We start from the raw sequence: 21,143 nt of genomic DNA on the forward strand, positions 1-21,143 counted from the left end.
TTTTGTATCCATTCAGCTAGTCTATGTCTTTTGGTTGGAGCATTTATTCAATTTACATTTAAGTTAATTATCCAAATGAATGTTCTTATTGCCATTTTGTTGATTGTTTTGGATTTTTTAAAATAAATTTAATTAATTAATTTATTTATTTTTGGCTGCATTGGGTCTTCGTTGCTGCCCATGGGCTTTCTCTAGTTGCGGTGAGCAGGGGCTACTCTTTGTTGCGGTGAGTGGGCTCTAGGCACTCGGGCTCAGTAGTTGTGGCTTGCGGCCTCTAGAGCTCAGGCTCAGTAGTTTTGGTGCACGGGCTTAGTTGCTCCGTGGCATGTGTGATCTTCCTGGACAGGGCTCAAACCCTTGTCCCCTGCATTGGCAGGTGGATTCTTAACCACTGCACCACCAGGGAAGTCCCTTGGATTTATCTTTGAAGGTCTTTTTTCTTCCCTTCCTCTTTGTTCTCTTCTCTTGTGATTTGATGTCTATCTTTAGTGATGTGATTGCTTTTTCTTTTTTGTGTTTGTATCTATTGTAGATTTTTGGTTTGTGGTTCCCATGAGGTTTTGCTATACAGTAAGCCACCTACATACAAACGAGGTCCATTCTGAGAGTGCATTCGTAAGTCCAACTTGTTCATAAGTCCAAGAAAGTTAGCCTAGGTATCCAATGAACACAACTAGTTATATAGTACTGTACTGTAATAGGTTTATAATACTTTTCACACAAATAGTACATAAAAAACAAACACACACAAAAAACATTTTTAATCTTACAGTGCAGTACCTTGAAAAGTTCAGTAGTACAGTACAACAGCTGGCATACAGGGGCTGGCACTGAGTGAACAGGCAAGAAGAGTTACTGACAGGAAGAGGGAGAGGAGGTGGGAGATGGTAGAGCTGAAGGATTGTCAGCAATAGGAGACGGAGGGCAAGTTGCAATTTCACTCATGCCTGACTTTGATGGCACAGGTTCTGGTTCCTTGCTGGCTTCAATTCTTTCTACCCTCTTGAAAAAACGAACCAGTGATGTCTGGATAGTAGCTCTTTTTTTCTTGTCATAGATGACATGGTAGCACTGGATTGCTTTATGAATGGCTGCTTCAACCTTTGTGTACCATTCTATGTTCGGGTCCTGTGCCTCTAAACTAAGAGTGTCTCCTCAAATAACAAAAATCCCCTTGCCATTTCCTGTGTCATGAATCACTTCCATCAGGTCTTCACTAGTAAGCTCCTCATGTTGCACAGCAAGGAGTTCAGTGAGGTTGTCCTCTTCCAGATCTAGCTACAGCTTCTTGCTGAGGGTCACGTGATTGGATATGTAAACACATGTTCTCATCTTTCAAAGTTCACAACTTGAAGGTTCATATGTAGGCGACTTACTCTATCAGTTCATATATGTACCAGATTGTTTTAACTTGCTGATCTCTTAATTTCAAATGAATTTCCAGTATCCTGCATTTGTATTCTCCTCTTCTCATGGTTGCTGGTTGTGATATGGTATTTGTGTGTGGATGATTTCCTACCTTTACTTTATGTTTGACTTTACCTGTGAGCTTCCCCATTCATAAGTTTCTTGATTCTGCTTGTGGCCTCTTTTCTGCCAAGAGAAGTTCCTTTAGGATTTGTTGTAAGGCTGGTTTGGTGGTGCTAAATTCTCTTAGCTTTTGCTTGCCTTTAAACTATTGACTTCCCTGTCAGATCTGAATGAGAGCCTTGCTGGGTAGAGTATTCTCGGTTGTAGTTTTTTCCCTTTCATCACTTTAGATATATCATGCCACTCCCTTCTGGCCTGCAGAGCTTCTGCTGAGAAATCAGGTGATAACCTTATGGGGGTTCCCTTGTTTGTTGTTTATTGCTCTTCCCTTGTTGCTTTTAATATCTTTTGTCTTTAATTTTTGTCAGTTTGATTAATATGTGTCTTGGCATGTTCCTCCTTGGGTTTATCCTGTATGGGACTCTCTGAGCTTCCTGGACTTGAATGAATGTTTCCTTTCTCATGTTAGGGCAGTTTTTGCCTGTAATCTCTTCAGATATTTTCTCAGGCCCTTTCTCTCTTTCTTGTCCTTCTGGGACCCCTATAATGTGAATGTTGGTGCATTTAATGTTGTCCCAGATATCTCTAAGACTGTCCTCATTTCTTTTCATTTTTTTTCTTTATTCTGTTCCATGGCAGTGATTTCCACCAATCTGTCTTCCAGCTCACTTATTCGTTCTTCTGCCTCAGTTATTCTGCTATTGATTCCTTCTTGTGTATTTTTCATTCCAGTTATTGCATCATTTATCTCTGTTTGTTCTTTAAATCTTCTAACTCTTTATTAAACATCTCTTGTAACTTCTGGTCTGTGCCTCCATTCTTTTTCTGAGGTCTTGGATCATCTTTATTATCATTACTCTAAATTCTTTTTCAGGTAGATTGCCTATCTCCTCTTCATTTAGTTGTTCTTGTGGGTTTTTATCTTTTTCCTTTGTCTGAAACATATTTTTCTGCCATCTCATTTTGTCTAAATTTCTGTGTTTGTGGACTCCTTTCCTCTGGCTGGAGGGTCGTAGCTCCTCTTGCTTCTGGTGTCTTCTCTTTGGTGTGTGGGGTTGGTCCTGAGGCTTGTGGATGCTTCCTGGTGGGAGGGACTGGTGCCTGCCCATTGGTGGGTGGAGCTGGGTCTTATCCCTCTAGTGGGCAGGACATGTCAAAGGGTGTGTTTTGAGGTGGCTGTGAGCTCAGTATGGCTTTAATTACCCTGTCTGCTGATGTCTGGGTCTATGTTCCCCTCCTGCTGGTTGTTTGGCCTGAGGCGTTCCAGCACTGGAGCCTGGTGCCTGTAGGGCCAGGTCCTGATGGCAAAATGGTGACCTCTGGGAGCGCTCACACCAATCAATATTCTCTGGGGCCTCTGCCACCAGTGTTGTTGCCCCCCCCACCCCCCAGTGAGCCACAGCTGCCTCCCACCTCCCCAGGAGACCCTCCAAGACTCATAGGTAAGTCCAGTAACTCCTGTGGAGTTACAACTTTGTGCTGGGTCCTAGTGTACGTGAACCCTTTGTACACCGTCCAAGAATGGAGTCTCTGTTTCTCCCAGTACTGTGGAGCTGCCTGCACTCAGGCCCTGCTGGTCTTCAAAGCCAAATGCTTTTGGGATTCCTCTTCCTGATGCCAGACCCTCAGGCTGGGGAGCCTGATGTGGGGCTCTGGACTCTCTCTTGTGGGAGAACCTCTGTGATATACTTATTTTCTAGTTTCTGGGTCACCCACCCAGTGGGTATGGGATTTATGTTGCAAAAGTGCCCCTCCTGCTGTATCATTGTGGCTTCTTTGTCTTTGAATGTGAAATGTATTTTTTTGGTAGGTTCCAGTCTCTTTTATCGATGGTTGTTCAGTAGTTGTGATTTTGGTGTTTTTGTGAGAGGCAGTGAGCTCAAGTCCTTCTATTCTGCCCTCTTATCTGGCACTGAGGGGCTGCTTTTAGTTTGGATGCTTGCTGCCTCTTTCCTCAGTGTGTGCTGGCCATTATCCCATTGATATGGGGTGTGCAGTTACAATGGCCCTTGCGTGCTCCTGGGACAGCGGGGGCAGAGCCTGGTGCCTGCTCAGGGGTCTCCTATGGGCAGCTCCTCTCTGTGCACTCCTGGGACAATGGGGACAGGGCCTCCGCCTGCTTGTGGGTTTCATAGTGGTGGCCAGTACTGCCTTTGGAGCCCATGATGGTGGTGGTGACTCGCGCCCACCCCTGGAGCTCCTGTAGGCAGTGTCCTGTTGCCTGGGAGCACTCACGGGGAAAGAAGCTCTTATGGCAGTCCTGCCTGTCTCCTCGTGTGCCCTCCCCAGTAATGGTGCCTTGCCTCTCAGGCGGGCCCAGACTTCTTCTGAGTACACCCTCAGTTGCCACAGCCCAGCCTCTTCAGACTTTCTCCACAGAGCCAACCCTGGTCTTTTCCATGTGTCGGATCTCTGAAGCCTGAGCCTCAGCGCTCAGCCCCCACCTGTGCTGAAAGACGAGTGTCTCAGGCTGGGGAGCACAGGGCAGTCGACCTGTGCAGGTTACTCTCCATTTTGCCTTCCCCAACCCGTTGCTGTGCTCTCCTCCTAGGTTCCAAAGCTCCCCCTCCATCCAGTCTGATCTCCCTGCTGGTGAGGAGACTTCCTTGGGTTCAGGAACCTTTCCTCCTTCACAGCTGCCTCCCTAGGGTGCAGGCCCCATCCGAATGCCTTCTTTTTCTTTTTCCTTTTGTACTGCCTGGTTACGTGGAGGTTTTCTTGTCTTTTCAGGAGTCTGAGGTCTTCTGCGATGTTCAGTAGTTGTTCTGTGCTAATCGTCCCACTTGTAGATGTATTTTTAATGTTTTTATGGGATAAGGTGAGCTCCACGTCCTACTTCTCTGCCATCTTGATCCCAACTCCCCCATGGGGTGAATATTAATACATTATTAAAATGCTATCTGGGGACTTCTGGTGGCGCAGTGGTTAAGAATCCGCCTGCCAATGCAGGGGACCCGGGTTTGAGCCCTGATCTGGGAAGATCCCACATGCTGCGGAGCAACTAAGCCCGTGCGCCACAACTACTGAGCCTGCGCTCTAGAGCCTGCGAGCCACAACTACTGAAGCCCGCATGCCTAGAGCCTGTGCTCCACAACAATAGAAGCCACTGCAATGAGAAGTCTGCGCACTGTGACAAAGAGTAGCCCCGCTCACCACAACCAGAGAAAGCCTGTGCGCAGCAACGAAGACCCACCACAGGCAAAAATAAATAAATAAATATATTTTTAAAAAGGTATTTGTATAACCACTATAGGGACATTTTGGTACGGCCTCTCTCTGTAAATACTAAAGGCAAATAGTGTGCCTTGTTAATTTTCTAAGTTTCTCCAGACTTTAATCCCACAGGGGAGGGTCCTTTAGCAGGAAGAGGTATAGTGGATCTCTTCCTTAATTTTAGGCTTGTATTAGTCTGCTTAGGCTCTGATAACAAAATACCACAGACTGTGTGGCTTAAACAACAGATATTTATTTTCTGACAGTTCTGGAGGTTGGAAAGTCTAAGATCAAGGTCTGTTAGCGTTAGCTTTCTGGCGAAAGCTCTATTTCTGACTTGCAGATGGCGTCTTCCTCACTGTGCCCTCACATGGCCTTTCTCTGAGTATACTCAGGAAGAGAAAGCTGGAGCTCTCTGGTGCCTCTTCTTACAAGGACTCTAATCCTATGGATCAGGGTCCGACTCTTATGACCTCATTTAACCTTGATTACCTACTTACTGGCTCTAACTCCAAATATAGTCACATTGTGGGTTAGGCCTTCAACACATGAATTTTAGGGGGGATACAATTCAGTCCATAGCAAGGTTTATGCAGTGCTGTATGGTACCGAGTAAATGAATGCTTCAGTGATCATGGTCTATTCATCAGTGAGCCCTTCATAAAACCGGGCCGGCAGTATAAGCTCATTACACTCAAATTATCAAGTGAGAGGGAATAGTTTAGTGTACACAAGGGGTAGGTAAGCTATAGGGCAGCTTGCTTGCTTTTCCACCTCTTATAGTGTGGATGGGGTTCAGGGTGGGCTGCCACAGAATGTATCACTTAGGCATGTGGATTATTTCAAGCTGAAGACAATCAAGGCCCAACAGATTCAATAAGAGCTTTGTAGCTCTTCCTTAACTGCCTAAAAGAATTTAGATATCAGGCTTATACCAGGAAGAGAGCTATTACCAGAGATAACTTTTTACACCAGAAAGACTTATCTGTGTGGCATGGCATACATTATTTTTTAACCAAACATTTGCTTTTCCCATATACCCGTGAGTTGTCTTCCTCCCTTTGAAGTCCCAGACCCCGATCCCCTTCTCCTTAGCCCAGGATGGCATATAGGACTCAGTTGCCTTGACTATAAAAGAGCCTCATATCTTTGGAATTCCCATATATATGAAATTAAATTTGTTTTTCTTTTGTTTATGTCTTATGTCGATTTAATTATTAGACGAGCCAAAGAACCTAGAAAGAAGGGAGAAGTTTCCCTGTCCTACCGTATGTATCATCGTGTGTGTGTATATTTGTATTCAACTTGCTAAAATTTTGAGTTTTGTATTTAGGCCCATGAGGTACCTTGATCTTTAGTTTTCTTTGGTTTTGGTGTTAAGGTCGTCTGTCTCATAGAATGAACTGAGATGTAGTCTCTGCTCTTCAGTTTTCTGGAAGAGTTTGTGTTGTAATAGTATTATTTTTTCCTTAAATATTTGGTAGAAACCATTCATGAAGCCACCTGGTCTTGGAGTTATCTTGAGGGAAGGTTTTAAATTACAAATTCAATTCTTTTGGTAGATGCAGAGCTATCGAGTTTATCTGTTTCTTCTTGAGTGAGCTTTAGTAGTTTGTGTGCAAGGAATTTTTCCATTTCATCTAAATTGTTGAATTAACTGGCACAAAACTGTTCACAAAATTTCCTTTTTATTATTTCAATAACTAGAATCTGTAGTGATTTCCCTCTCTCAGTCCTGATATTGGTAATTTGTGTTTTTCCTCTTTTTTTCTTGTTACTATGGCTGAGGTTTACCAATTTAATCTGCTGTGATTTTAATTATTTCCTTTCTCTGCTAACTTTAGATATACTTTACTCTTTTTTTCTATTTTCTTTAGGTTGAAACTAAAGTCATCTTAATTAATTGCCACTCTGTCCTTCCAAATTTTCAGGCCAAAAATTTAAACCCTCCCTAGCACTCCATTTAAAATTTTTCTCATGCCTTTTGTCTAACACACCAGGAAATTCTGTTGTCTACATTTATAACAATCCAGTACTTCTCACTCATTTCCAATGCTATAGTCCTGGTCCAATTCACTGTTAATCACTTGCCTGGATTACTGCAAAAGTTGCTAATTTATTTCCCTGCTTCTATCCTTGCCCCTCTATAATCTATTCTCAATATGCAAAGTGATTCTTTTAAAAAGTAATTCAGATCATGTCACACATCTAAAAACCTTCCAATGGCCTCTTACTTTCCTCAAGCCAAAGTCTTCACTATGACCTACAAAGCCCTGGATGATGTGGCTCTCTGTTAACTCTCTGACTTGATCACTTACAGGACCCCTATCTCTTTTTTATTTTAAAATTTATTTTTACTTTCCCCCCCCCCAGCTTTATTGAGATATAATTGACATATAACATTGTGTAAGTTTAAGGCGTACATGTTGACTTGATAGATTTATATATCGCAAGATGATTACCACCATACCATTAGAATTCCTAGCTTTTTTTTTTTTTTTTATTTAGTTTTGACTGTGTTGGGTCCTCGCTGCTGCGTGCAGGCTCCCTCCAGCCGCGGCGAGAGGGGGCCACCCCTCACTGCGGCGCGCGGGCCCGTCACCAAGGTGGCCTCTCCCGCTGCGGAGCACAGACTCCAGGCGTGCGGTCCTCAGCAGCTATGGCATGCGGTCCTCAGCAGCTATGGCATGCGGGCTCAGCAGCTGTGGCACACGGGTCAGCAGTTGTGGCCCGCGGGCTCCAGAGCACAGACTCAGCAGCCGCGGCGCATGGGCTCAGCCGCTCCGTGGCACGCGGGATCCCCCTGGACCAGGGCTCGAACCCGTGTCCCCTGCACTGGCAGGCGGACCCCCCAACCACTGAGCTGCCAGGGAAGCCCGAATTCCTAGCTCTTAATCTGCCTTAGACAGGCTAATGTTCACACTATTCTTCAGACACAGCAGGCATATTCCCTCTGCATATGTCCTTTGCACTACTTCCTCTGACTAGAAAAAATCTTTCCCCAAATATGCATGCGGCAATACTTCTTTCTTTCATGTCTTTGCTCAGTTGATCCTTTTCAATTATATTTTTAAGTTAAAATATATAGTCCCCTCCCTTACATACAACTTTTTGCCTTTGTAAGTCCTTCTTAACCATGCCTAGTTCTGTTTTCTTCCATATAACTTACTGCCTACTACATATTACATTTCTCTTTTTTGTTTTTTTGTCTTATTTCCCCTCTAGAATGTTAGCCCCATGTAGGTAGGTTGTCTTTTCTGTTTTCTGTATTTCTACATTTCTAATATATTCCCAGTGCCCTAAATAAGTTCAAAAAATCCTTGTTAATTAATTAAAACTTTTAAATGTCTGTGCAGTATTCCGTATTGTGAATAAAGCTCTTCTCCCAGCTTCAGTGGCTTTGCCTGAACTGCTGACACCTAGGACTCTTCTGTGAACTGCCTTTGGGGTTCTGATTCTGCTTTGCCCACATGGAAGAAACAGCTGGAAGTACCCTTAGCCAATGCAGATATGGGAATATGAAAGCCCAGTTCTCTGCCTCAGGTCAGGACAAACTTTGAGGCATAATTTATACTGCAGAGTCCCCGTGTCATCAGGCTGATGTGTCCATAGTGGACTTTGTCTAATTCTGCAAATCTTGCTTGGATTCTTCCTATTCCCTATTCTTCTTCCCCTCTTCTCTCCGTAGTTCTTAGGGCACTTTCTTAAAAAGTCACTTACACGTGAATTCTTACTTCAGAGGGTGCTTCTGAAGCCTGACCCAAGATAGGCTATCTACTTGGAATATATTTCTAGAATAATTGTTGGGTAAGGTAGAAGTATACATTTTAAAAGTTCTTGACCCAACATTAATTTCTGTTGAAAGCTCAGCCTCAAGTAGAGGAAATAAAAGGAATTATATGATGTCTATTTTACTTGGTTGACAAAAATGTAATGAATGTGCTATCTAATAACTGAATAGTACAGAAACCCAATAGCTTCAAAACTTTCAGAAACGTAAGATTTCCTGAGTCTACAGAATTTTCCTGTATATGTTTCTCTAATTTCTCATTCAACAACTAATGTTTTAACAATAACATACACACATTTTCTGGGTTTTGTTTATGGGGACCTTTGCATCTTAATTATGGAAATGAAGTATATACATATGGGTATACTTAGGTAAAAGATAAGTTTAACCTTATGATGGTCTCGGTCTAAGAGAGGGGTAAAATCAATATTATTGGGAATGTGGCTCTTGTCCCTTCAAGTATCTGGAGGGGACCCTAGCCAACAGATGAATAGAGAAGAAACATTTATTCTCAGGCTATCATGCAACTTTTTTCTTAATAAGATGCTTACAACATTTTTTATAACTGACTTCTTCACACACACCATCTGAGAATACAGCTGAACAGCTGTTAAATGGAGCAAACAAGAACACCTTAGCTGCATTAGTGCGAATGTTTTATTTTTAAAAAGCGTTGCAGAATTACTCTTGTACTTACTTTCCAAAACCGACTTTACTTACTGTTCACTATGTATTAAGGAAAATTATTTGTCTACAATTAAAGTAAGAAGCCTTTTCTCTTTGTTCATTCTTCAAATATCTCTGTTTGCTCTTCAGAGAGAACCACAGCCTTAAAAGCTCAGAATCCATAAAATATTTCTGTGTAATCTTCTTTGAGTAGAACTGTTCAGTCAATATAATAAGGCAACTGAGAAATATTTAACTAAAACTACCAAAATATTCAGCCATATATTAAAAAATTCTAACTATTAATTCTAACTATCAATTCAACTCATTAAATTTCTAGTGCTTTAAATTAATTTACCCAAAGCTATAATACATTAAGCAAATGTCTAATGGTATTTGCATCTATACCAATTCAACAATGCATGTTTGTTTTTCTTCTCAATCTCTGTCTCTCTTTGTCTCTCTTTTTTTCTCTTTGCTGTTAACTATGTGACCTTGGGCAGGTTACTTAATCTCTTTGTTCCTCAGCTTCCTTAGCTTTACAGTGGGAAAAATTACAGTACAATTGCTGTGAGTACTTTACTCTATTTCAGGACTTATATTGATCAAACTTTCAACTTCAATCTCTAAATTACTTACAATGGGTCAGATTATCTCTACACAGACCTTGGAAGCCAATGGCCAAGAAAGACAAAGACAGAAAGAGAGAGAGCAGCATGTTCACATTTCCTCTGGGAACTCCTAAAAGAATCTTACTTTGAGATCTCTTATAATGTCCCACTCATGCTCAGAGTCTTGAGTGGCTCCCCATTTCCTGTAAGTACAAACTTACAGCCTGATATTTAAGGATTTTATTGTTCTCCACTTATATTTCAGCCCTACTTACCGTCACTTCCCTGTGCTTCATCCCAATGGACTACTTACCGTATTCTGAATTTTTCCAACTTTACACAGACTTTCTGGAATGTTCTTCTTGAGCCTCTTTGAGTGTTAAAATCATACTCATATTTCAAAATGTATCCTAGATTCTCTCCTCATAGAGGCAGAAAGATTTTTTCCAGCATTTACACACATCCACATTCATTTCCCATCCTCCTTCCCCTGGCAAACACAAATGAATGGGTTATGACCTCTTTATCCATTGAACTTCATAGCAGTTTTGTGCCTCTATCATGGTGGCTATTTGTGCCTATAACTTGTGGCAAACTGTGCCTATATCTTTGCCAATACAGTCATTTATATTCTTGTCTTCTCTAGTCAGTTTAAAAGTTTTTGAATCAGAAATGATGCTTACTCTGTTTCCTTGTAAATGCCTACCACAGTGCCTTGTTATAAGGAAGACCATAATACATCTTAGGCAGTTAGAATGAAGTGAGCAATTCTTCTCCTCACCGGGCAATTCAGTCTAACACTGCACATCCACCGTTCATCAATAACCTACCAACTCTGTAAACTGAAAACTTAGTCTGAATCCTGCTCCTTCCTCTCTGCTCGTGTACTCAGCACCAAGAGCCTGTCTGCAGTATAAACTGCCAGAAGGGGAGAAAGACTTTGATTACAGCTGTCGCTTTTTCTCTTTGTTGACCTCCATGGGATTTGTTTCTTTTTTGAGGCATTCTCCCAGTAGTCACATACCCAGCTAATGTTTACACTTATAATTATTCATGTCATTAGCAAATTTATTTCACCTCTCATTAGAATACAATAAATGTTATACTAAAATAGAACAACAAAGCCAATAATACATCACATACAATCTACTCAGATCATCTGATAATGAGCAGAGGGGATTTAACTTCAAAGGGAAAAAGACAACTGAACTTAAGACAATTCTGCCAGGTTATCATGTTGCCTTTAGTAATTTGTTTGAAGAGAATGAGTGCTGGCTCTGCAGTTGATGCTATAGAAAATGAAATGAGAATTAATCAGGGGAGGATGTCACAGTGCTGGAGAAAGAAGAAACCAGGAGGTAATTGACATTTTTTTCAAAGGGGCCTCAGATTAACTATGCCCACAGGGAGTTTGTGGAATTGTAACCAGGACTTAACAGTAATAGTGACATTTCTTCGAAAAGAAGATTTCATCATCCTTGCTATCTGGAATTCAGGAGTTGTATGCTTCTGGACTCTAAAAACTATGGCCCTTCAAGGAAGAAATAACTCTATTATTTTTTGAGATACTCATTAAGTCTTTCAGCAATGTAAAAAGGTGACTTTATTTATTCATCCTTTCTAGATACATTTAAAGAGAATCTACTGTATGCCTGGCTCTCTTCTAGGGGCTGGGGGACACAACAATAAATAAGATAGATAAACAAAATAGATAAAACTCCTTGCTGGCATGAACTTTCTTCCTAATGATAGGAGACATAAATACAAACACAAATAAACAATACAAATAAAGCATGCAGTATGTTAGATAATGATGAATACTGTGCCGGAATAAAAAAGTCAGGATAGATTTCACAGAGAGTATGACAGTTAAGCAGATACCTGAAGACGGGTTCAGAAGAAGCATCATTTTATAACTGGGAGAAAAGAATTTCATGCAGAAGCAGTGTAGAGGATGTGAGGAGTGAGTGTGATTGGTTTTTAAAAGGAAAAACAGAAACCATTCTGACTGGAAAAGGATGAGTAGCGAGCAAGGGTAGTAGCAATGAAGCCAGATCATAGAAGGTCTTGTAGGTCATGCTGGGACACTGGCCTTTGTCTGACTGGCGTGGGAAGTGAAGAAAAATTTGAGTAGACGAGTGACACAATATGATTTATATTTTAACAGAATCACCATCTGTTTTGTTGAAAACAGACAGCAGGAGGGCAAGGGAAGAAACAACAAGACTCGTTAGAAGGTTATTGCAATGATCCAGGCAAGAGAGGCAGAGGCGTGCACCAGCTTTGTAGTAATGGAAGGGGTGAGAAGTGGTTGGAATCAGGATTTGTTGACGGATCTGACAGGCAGATATAAAAAAGAATTCAAGGGTGGTTTCAGATTTTTAGTTTGACAATTAGTAGTGTTGGTAAACAGAGTTTCTATTTACTGGGACAAGGAACACAGGCAGACATGAGAGTAAAATAGGTTTGAGGGGAAAGAATTGCCTAAGTTAGGAATGTTTTGGGTTTGTACAGGAGATTGCAGATAGCTCAGCTTCCATAAAGCATGGTGAGTGTGAAAGGAAACCACGGTAGATACGGTTGGACACGTAGCCTGGGACTATATCGCGTGCAGGCAGTGGGGCCATGTTGGTCCTGGGCAAGGTTCTTGGGAGTCCTTTACAGTTTCCTAAAAGCAGGGCTGATTTTCTTCAATACGAGAGTTCCACAGGTGGCTTATCTCTTCAAACCTCCAAGGTCACACTTCAAACTCCAGCTGGATTGTCATGTGCCCTGTTAAAAGACCTCAGGGGGTCTGTCCGCATTGCACTACTGCCCTTTGGGCTATTCTTCCATGAAGCTCGGAGGTGGAAAGGAGGGTGGCTTCCCAGCCTTCTCTTCACTCTTTTTGCTCAGAGCGAAATTTCAGTGTTGATCACTGCCGTGAGACAGCTAAGCGGCAAAACCAAAACAGAACAAAACCCAAATAAAGTCGAAAACAGCTTACAAAAAGCTCTTCTAGGAATACTCTCTGCTCTTTAGTTTTGACTTCCTTCTGAGATAACTTGGAAGTGAACTGCTGAGACAGTTCACTTTGTTTACTGTCCCCCAGTCTCCGCATTGACTTGAGATGTTTGGCTATAACTCCTTGATGTACTGCCATTTTTATTAATATTGAAAATACCAGTAGTCCAACTTAGTAAACTGTTTTCCCAAGTATCAGGAGTGTGTGACAAGACCTTGAAGCCAGTGCCACATACCACCTGGCTAACTGGAGAAGTCAGGTTTCAGGGTCAGAAGCCCCTCCCAGAGTTAAACCAGCTGCTTAGATAACGTGGATGGGATTTGGGTACAACCTCTTTATTGTTTTAGGCCATAGCACTGTCCAGACTCACAGAGTGTTCCTTTAAATACATTGGCAGCTAGTTGAAGTTTAACCACGAGTGGAAATTTGTGAGTTTTAAAAACTCATCCAAGTAGGTAGAATAGTGTAAGGCTTGCTGCTTTCAAAAGCAATTAAATGTACCAGAACTTAAAGACAAGGCAATGAAAGGTAACAGTCTTAGAACTGAAGTACCACTTCTGTTGGGGGAAAATATTGTTTACTTTTACTTTTCATTCTGAGTCTGTCTCTGCTCTTGACTTAATGTGTGACCTTAGTCCAGGCAATTCACCTCCCTCTGTCTCATCATCTTTTGAGCTAGAATAATAGGATCAATTTTCCTTTTAAGGCATGTTAGGATGAATGGATGCTTATTATAAAGAACACTTAGTTTCTGAAGCACTGCTTACATGAATATGTTCATGAATATTTTTGAAGAAACATTCTGAATGATAAGCATTTGGATTTGGCCTTGGAGGAACCTCTTAGGTTGCCTGCAGTTCAGTAGCTGAATCTGACTTAACCACATCACCTAGGCTTTTTTTGTTTGTTCGTTCACTTTTGTTGTTAAAGCTGTGGCAAATAATCATGTGGTGAATCATCATCAAATAATCATATGGTGAATAACCATGGTCGCTGAAAGAAAGAGTACAGGACCAAATCTTAAGAGAGGATCTAGGTTTCACTCAGTTGCAAACCATTCCTTTTCAAACCCCTAGTAATGGAGAGATCCAATGTATTCTCCCCATTTTTCTTAGTAGAGGAGTCTGCATTTCCTCCCATTATCATCCTATGCCTTTCCTGAAATAATAACAGCTATATGAAATAGCAATAATTATGGTTTAATGAGCACTTACTATGCACCAGTGATGTGATGTATTAAATTAAAATATATATATATATATATTTTACCATTATAGAGCTGAGGAAATTGAGGCACAAAGAGATTGTGCCTCAATTACTCAACCTCAAAGAGATTGAGTAATCTGCTCAAGGTCACAGAGCTAGTAAATGGCAGAGATAAAAAAAAAGTATAGAGAGAGGGAGGAGAGAGGATACAAAATTGTTTAGCACACAGATGTTTAATGAATGCTTGCCCCTTTCTCTCTCTCCCACCCTCATCCCTGTCCACGCACATGTGAATTTATTTAGTAGTTACTAATTATTAATTCATCCATCTATTCATCTATTTATTTTTGGCCAGCATCTTCTGAGATCAACCGTATGACCAGAATTGTGCTCAGCCCATTAGACTTTATTTCGTTGAATCTTCATCACAGTTCTTTAAGAAGAATCCTATATCTGTCTCCATTTTATGGATGGAGAAATAGGCTTGGTGATGTTAAGTACATCTTTCAAGGTCATAAAGCTAGAAAGTTGTGGCATCTCACTGTTATCATTTTGTATTTGTGGAGGACAATTAGTGCTCTTATTTCATTCCCAGGTACTGTCAAATTTGTTATAATGGACTAAAATCACACAGGTTGCAAATTCCACATGGGACAGAATCATGTCGTGCACACCTGTAACATTTCACGTGTGCCTAGGGTAGATGCACAGAAAATTCTTACTAATTGAGTGTGCAGAGTAAATATTATCTTTATCACATAATTGAGGACATCAACTTTATAAAATGTTTAAATAATTTCCTTAACATCTAGAAGGTTAATATAACGTACCATTCAAACCATGACATTTCTAAAAGTGAAAAGTTGGTCCTATTCGTGTGGGCACACTACCCTAACCTGAGACTGTGTGGGTTAACCCAGCTGTACTGTTAACCTATTAACATTACACAACTCATTGGTTGTGTGATGTTAACTGAAGAGTTTTCAGAGCCTAAACATTTTATACAGGAAGAAATAGTGGAAAATGTTATTTCAACGCCTTACCATTCCTTTCTCAGTAGTACAAAATCTTTCACTTTTTCTCCTGGCAGAATCAGGAATGGAGAGTGTTAAGTTCTTCTTAGAAACTTCTCAAATCTTTATAACTTAACATTTAGTAACAACTGATGCAGATATACCAGCCAAGTAATTTCCACAGGTTTAAATTAAAGAGTGAATGGAAATCTGCAGCCTGTCCATCAAGCATTCGAAAAATGGATCTTGCCTTTATATAAACCATTTCAATTTCTAAGCCTTCATTTTTATATTCTGTACACACACCCTATATACCATATATATTTGTAGGGAATAAAAATGAGTGTGCAAATTAAGTGGCTACAAATCAAGTAAAGATGGAATCATCTGTAAACTTAATACTCAGTTCTTCTTTACAATATAGACGTATTGAAAAATAGGCAAAACAAGGGTCACCCAGCACACAGAGGGTCAGTTTTCACTTCGAAGAAATAAAAAAGCAAGGGATTGTGCAAAAAGTTCCCTGAGCATCTGTTATGCCAAAATGATTTTATAGCTTGTAGAAAACTAATCTAATTGGGGCTTAACAGCAACTAATGACTGGTAAGGGCTCCATTCGATAACAAATGTTCCTGGTATTCTTTATAAACTACTGCAGGCATTAGCTTATTAAGGAATTAGGCCCTGACTAGGTAAGCACTAAAAGCTCAATCACTGTATGATGAAACAGTTATTTTCATGTAGCTGCAGGAAAATCCAGTAAATCTAAAAAATTGGGGAGGCGGTGCATGGAGGCCAGCACACTGAACATCTAGTGAATTTAAGCTACATAATTTGAGATGAATGGTACCCACTGGAAACCTGAAAAGACTGTAACGCTCAGAACGAGGCATCTAGCTGGCGTGAGCAAGAGTAATACCCCTGTTTGTACTTTGTGTTCGATAGCTGAGTTGCATTTAGGGAAAGATTTATAAAGTCCTCCTGTGAGTGCTCAACCAGATTTTGTGCAAAGAACGCTTCTTAGAGGTGTCATACCACTGAACCTCCAAACACACACACCACTCCACACGTGTGCTCACACACACATGCACATATACACATGTACACATAGGTGCACCTTGCATGTCTTGTTAATGTTTCTCCATTAACAGATCTTGGCAATAATTTCAGAGACAGGAAAATATTTTAATGTGGGAACTTTATTTATGGTCGATTTTAATGTTATCCATGCTTTCCTGTCTTGATATAGTATATAGGTTAGCAATGGGGCAGGCTGATGAGGCTTAATGGTTGTGTAATCGATGCAAAGTCTCCACCTTTTAGATTCTGCTCCTACAAAACAGTGGCATTTTCTTCATGAACTCTGTGAGAAAATGAGCCAAAAATAAGACACCCCTTTTGAAGAACTGGTCAGTGAATGTGATCCAAAAGCACTTGATATTGCACGACTCCACAGGACATGGCCCAATTCAAATGCTTAACACCTGAGGTGAAGCTTGCCTTCTGCATTCAGAAACTGGTCCAGGTGTTTTCATTCTAAGTCTTCAGAAAAATCCTTTCCAAAAATCTCATTTGAAAAGAATATTACTACCTACACCACGAAAATACGAAAGTTCCTTTATCCAACAGCTGCACGGGAGACTTACCTTATCCATGACCTTTTTTTCTCAAGCTAAGACTGAAATAGATACAGCCACTAGACTGTAGGATGAAAAAATGAGCTTTCGTGGTTCGTGGTTGGCATTTTGAAATGCTCCATCCCTTAATCCCCAAGCCAACCCCCTCCCCAACAAAAATAACACCACCAACAAAAACTCCACCTGTTACGTAAACAACTTGCTTTGTTTCACCAGAAGATGGTCAAATCCATTGATTTTCATTCACTGAATGTCCAGCATATGCAGGACTGAATCGACAACAGGCAGACTAAGCCAGTGATTAAGGTATAAACAGTTCAGAGATACCAGAAAAACAACAAGAAATATTTTTGAAAATACTAATATTTTAGATTTCAAAAGAAATTATCACAGGAGATTTCAAACATGTTTTGATTTTTCTTATATTTATTTTACAGCTTAGTATTTTTTTTAAGTATCAGAGACTTTGTTCCATAAATTTCTCAGGGTTTAGGGGCTCTTAATTTCTTAATATGATCCTCTTACACATCACAGTGAACTCTGTAGGTCCTTCTTTGCAATTATACACAAATATCGAATCTAACACAACTGTCTACCCTAAGCTCTATATCCTCTGCTTCAATCCATTGCCTCATGAGTCTCTGCCTTGCTATTCCGTTATTGCCTGCATCCTTGACTGACCCCATAGACATATCATACTTCCTTCATAGGCTTTATCACACTACATATGCTTAAGTCAATGGGATTTTTCTCTGCAAGCTTCCCCCTTAACATCATATTTAAAAATTCTAAAAGTTATTCCCTATTTAAAAAAATCTAACTGATTGATCAGATAAAGCACAACTTTGCTGTATCCAGTTTGGCCATGAGATGGTCAGCGCTATTTCAAACCCATCCTAATTATGAATAACTAAATAAAGTAAACAGTATAAGTGATAGGTATTATAATATATGCATCAACAGTGTGGTATGGGAGCCCAGGGAAAAGAAGCATCTATCAGTGATGACTCTTGATGTAAGAACAGAAATTGACTCTGGCTTGATTCAGGGGGAAAAATATTGGAAAGAGAGTAAGAGAAGGTGAAGGGGCTGGGAAACTAGGCTTGAAAATTGGGCAGGAATCAAGCAAGCAAAGACCATGCTGTGGAGCAAAATCCAGTCTGCTGGCCATTGCACTCCTTATGATCAATCTGTGAACTTATTTTTTTTTTGCATCATTCACTCAAAATTCAGACTGCTGGGAACTGGATCGATTTTAGATCACACACTTGTCCTTGGGCTGTAGGGGGTGGAGACAAGAAGAATTTGGCTTGCTAACTTCAAGTTTTAATAGGAGGAGCCAACAGTGAGAAGTGGACATTGGGAATCCCTCTCACCAAAATACCGTGCACAGTGCTGAATTCCCCAAAGGGAGAGCAAGCTGATAACAGAAAGGGTGGTGGGTTGGATGGTGATCAGCTAAAAAATTAACAAATGTCTGCTTACAGAATCTAAGTCAGGCTTCTTTGTTAGAGAAGTGTGTTCCTGAAGAAGTATCATTTAAACTGAAAGACAAGTCAGAGTTTGCAAACTGAAGGAAATGAAGAATTTTTTTTTTTAATTGAAGTATAGTTGATTTACAATGTATTAGTTTCTGGTGTACAGCAAAGTCATTCAGTTTTTTAAAAGAAAACTATGTATATACATACATACATACATGTACATGTATACGTGTGTGTGTGCATATATATATATACATATTTTTCAAATTCTTTTCCATTATGGTTTATTACAAGATATTGAATACAGTTCCCTGTGCTGTAGAGTTATTGTTTATCTATTTTATATATAGTAGTTTATATCTGCTAATCCCAAACTCCTAATTTATCCCTCCCCATGCCTTTCCCTTTTGGTAACCAGAAGTTTGTTTTCTATGTCTGTGAATCTGTTTCTATTTTGTAAATAAGTTCATTTGTGTTATATTTTAGATTCCACATAGAAGTGATACCATATGGTATTTGTCTTTCTCTGACTTTCTTCATTAAGTATGATAATCTCTAGGTCCATCCATGTTGCTGCAAATGGCATTATTGGAAATGAAGTATATTTTAAGTGGAAAACATACTATATGTGCAGAGGCATAGAAAGCCCAGCACTTTCAATAATAGGAATATATTTGCTATGACAAGATTTTCTCCTGTATTTTAGCTTATGGAACAGTTGAAGGAGATGAAACTGGAGAAATAAGTTAAATCGCAGAGATAAAATTTTAAATGTATTATTTTGGCAATGTAAAGTCCACAAAGGATTCAAACAAGGGCTTGCCAAGATCAGATTTGTGTTATAGGAAGACTACTTGGGCCTCAGTGAAGAGGATGAATTTTGGTGATTCTATCAAATTTAATCTTGTTTCTTCAGGCTGTGGGACAGATGTTAAAAATGACAACTTCATGTCTTTTTTACAGTTTATATTAACTCTCTGAATTCTTTGTTTCACTTACAAACTCACCTTTCTGATGTGCAAACCTTTTGAAATTAACATTCAGAAGACCTTCCTTAGTATCAAATATCTTGTTTTGAGTATTACATTTGTTTTCTATTGCTGCTGTATACAGTAGCTCACACTTAGTGGTTTAAAATAATACAGATTTATTATCTCATCATTCTGTAGGTTAGAGATCTGACAGGAATCTTACTGCACTAAAATCACAGTACAGGCTGAAGATCTTACTGCATTCCTTCCTGAGATTCTAGGGGGAAACCAATCGTTCCCTTGCCTTTTCTAGCACATAGAGACTGCCTACATCCTGTAGCTCATGGGCCATTTCTCCATCTTCAAAGCCAGCAACGTCTGGTTGAGTTCTCACAGTGCATCACTCTGACTCCGCTTCTGTCATTGCGTTTCTTCCTCTGACTCTCTTTTCCACTTTTAAGGACCCTTTTGATTACATTGGGTCTATCCGATAATCTTTCTATTTTTGGCATCAGCTAATTTGCAGCTTTAATACCATGTGCAACCTTAATTCCCTATTGCCATGTAAAATAACATATTCATAGGTTCTGGGGCTTAGGATGTGGGTATCTTTGTCAGGCCACAATTAACATTTGCTGAATAGCCTTGCAACCGTAGTCTCAGAGTTGCCATGATACGATCATAGGACTCTGACTCTGCTTTCCCCGTGGTGAAGCATTCAGGTTGTGTTATGTCCATGATGCTGGATGTAAATTCTTCTACTCCCAGGTCTGTTTCTCTCCTTCTGTATCACGGTTGTTCACAATCCTCACTGCCTAGCTCTCTTGAGGAGGTGCAGAATACGGACATAAAGTCCTTCATAATTACAAATGATCCACTGATTAAAAGAAGCCCTTTTGTAAGCACTCTCATTCAGTTCTGACACCAAAGCTTTGAACTAGCTTTTAATCCCCCTCCTCTTTTGCCATTTTTCAGATGAGACAACAAATGTTCAGAGAAACTAAGGGTGGAGCTAATAAAGTTGGCACTAAAACTCAAGCCCAGGCCTCCTGCCTTCACACTGGCATATCTGCCACATTCCCCACCATAACAGCTTCTCTGTGGGATGTGCCGCTGGGCTCACATATTAACATCGCTTCCGCACAGAATTCCTACGATTCATGAAGCGGTCTCGTTATTTCCTATCCACGACCACCAAACCCCATCTGAGCTTCTCCCACCGTTGGTAATTCTCTCTTTACTGCCAGAGCGCCCACTGGCCTTGTTCCCGCCCCCCCGCCCCCCACCGCCATCTCATATCAGCTTCTGCAGTTGAGCAGGCTTATTCTGCCTCCAGCTGTGGTCTTTTCTGCTCCAGATGGGAGGGAGGAAGAGAAAGATGAAGGGAGGGGAAGCGGCCCCTCTCAGAGATGCGAAAAGCTTTAGTGCCCTTCTCTCACGGATACCTGCCGTTTTGCTTTTGTTAGAAATCACCAGCAGCCTGGCAATATTAACCCGCAAACTACAGTCACAATCAGATCACACTCTTATTTCCTGGGATTCTGAGAGGCTTCAGAAAGTTATAAATATAACACTTTACAGACTGAACTGGATGCCCAGGGAGCAACCCCCGGCGATTAGCAATAGGACCTTGTGCTGATTAGATACAAATCTTTCAAAGAGTTCAGAGCATGTGCTCTCAGGGGTTTACTGTGTATCCCCTACCCATCCTGAAATTGCTCTGATAGCACAGAAGACATTAGACACAACTAAGTCCTTCTTAATGATCCCACTTGAAAATGATATTTATAAAGTATTTTAAAGGTTTCAGAGTCCTTTAACTTACATGATTTTATTCAATTCTCTCAGCATTCTGTGAAGTAGGCAAGGCAATTGCAAGTATCCCTTTTCATAGATGAAGATGTCGAGGCCCATCTTTACAGAGCTAGTGAGTGGCAGAATCACGATTAGAATTCAGGATCCAGGTTCCAATTCAACTCTTATTTCCCTAGGCCATACTGTTCTCATCACTAGCTACTCAC

General features: G+C 40.5%; 1 long non-coding RNA gene across 1 annotated transcript in view; it reads right to left on the reverse strand.

The window, feature by feature from the left end:
* Nucleotides 1-10,939: 10,939 nt before the first annotated feature.
* LOC118906069 overlaps nt 10,940-21,143 on the reverse strand; it is a 269,158-nt gene continuing 258,954 nt past the window's right edge. The window contains exon 4 of the long non-coding RNA XR_005022407.1: nt 10,940-12,741. This is a non-coding gene — a long non-coding RNA (uncharacterized LOC118906069). The remainder of the gene's footprint in view (nt 12,742-21,143) is intronic.

Source organism: Balaenoptera musculus, chromosome 13 (genome assembly GCF_009873245.2).
Source record: "Balaenoptera musculus isolate JJ_BM4_2016_0621 chromosome 13, mBalMus1.pri.v3, whole genome shotgun sequence".
Lineage (NCBI taxonomy): Eukaryota > Metazoa > Chordata > Mammalia > Artiodactyla > Balaenopteridae > Balaenoptera > Balaenoptera musculus.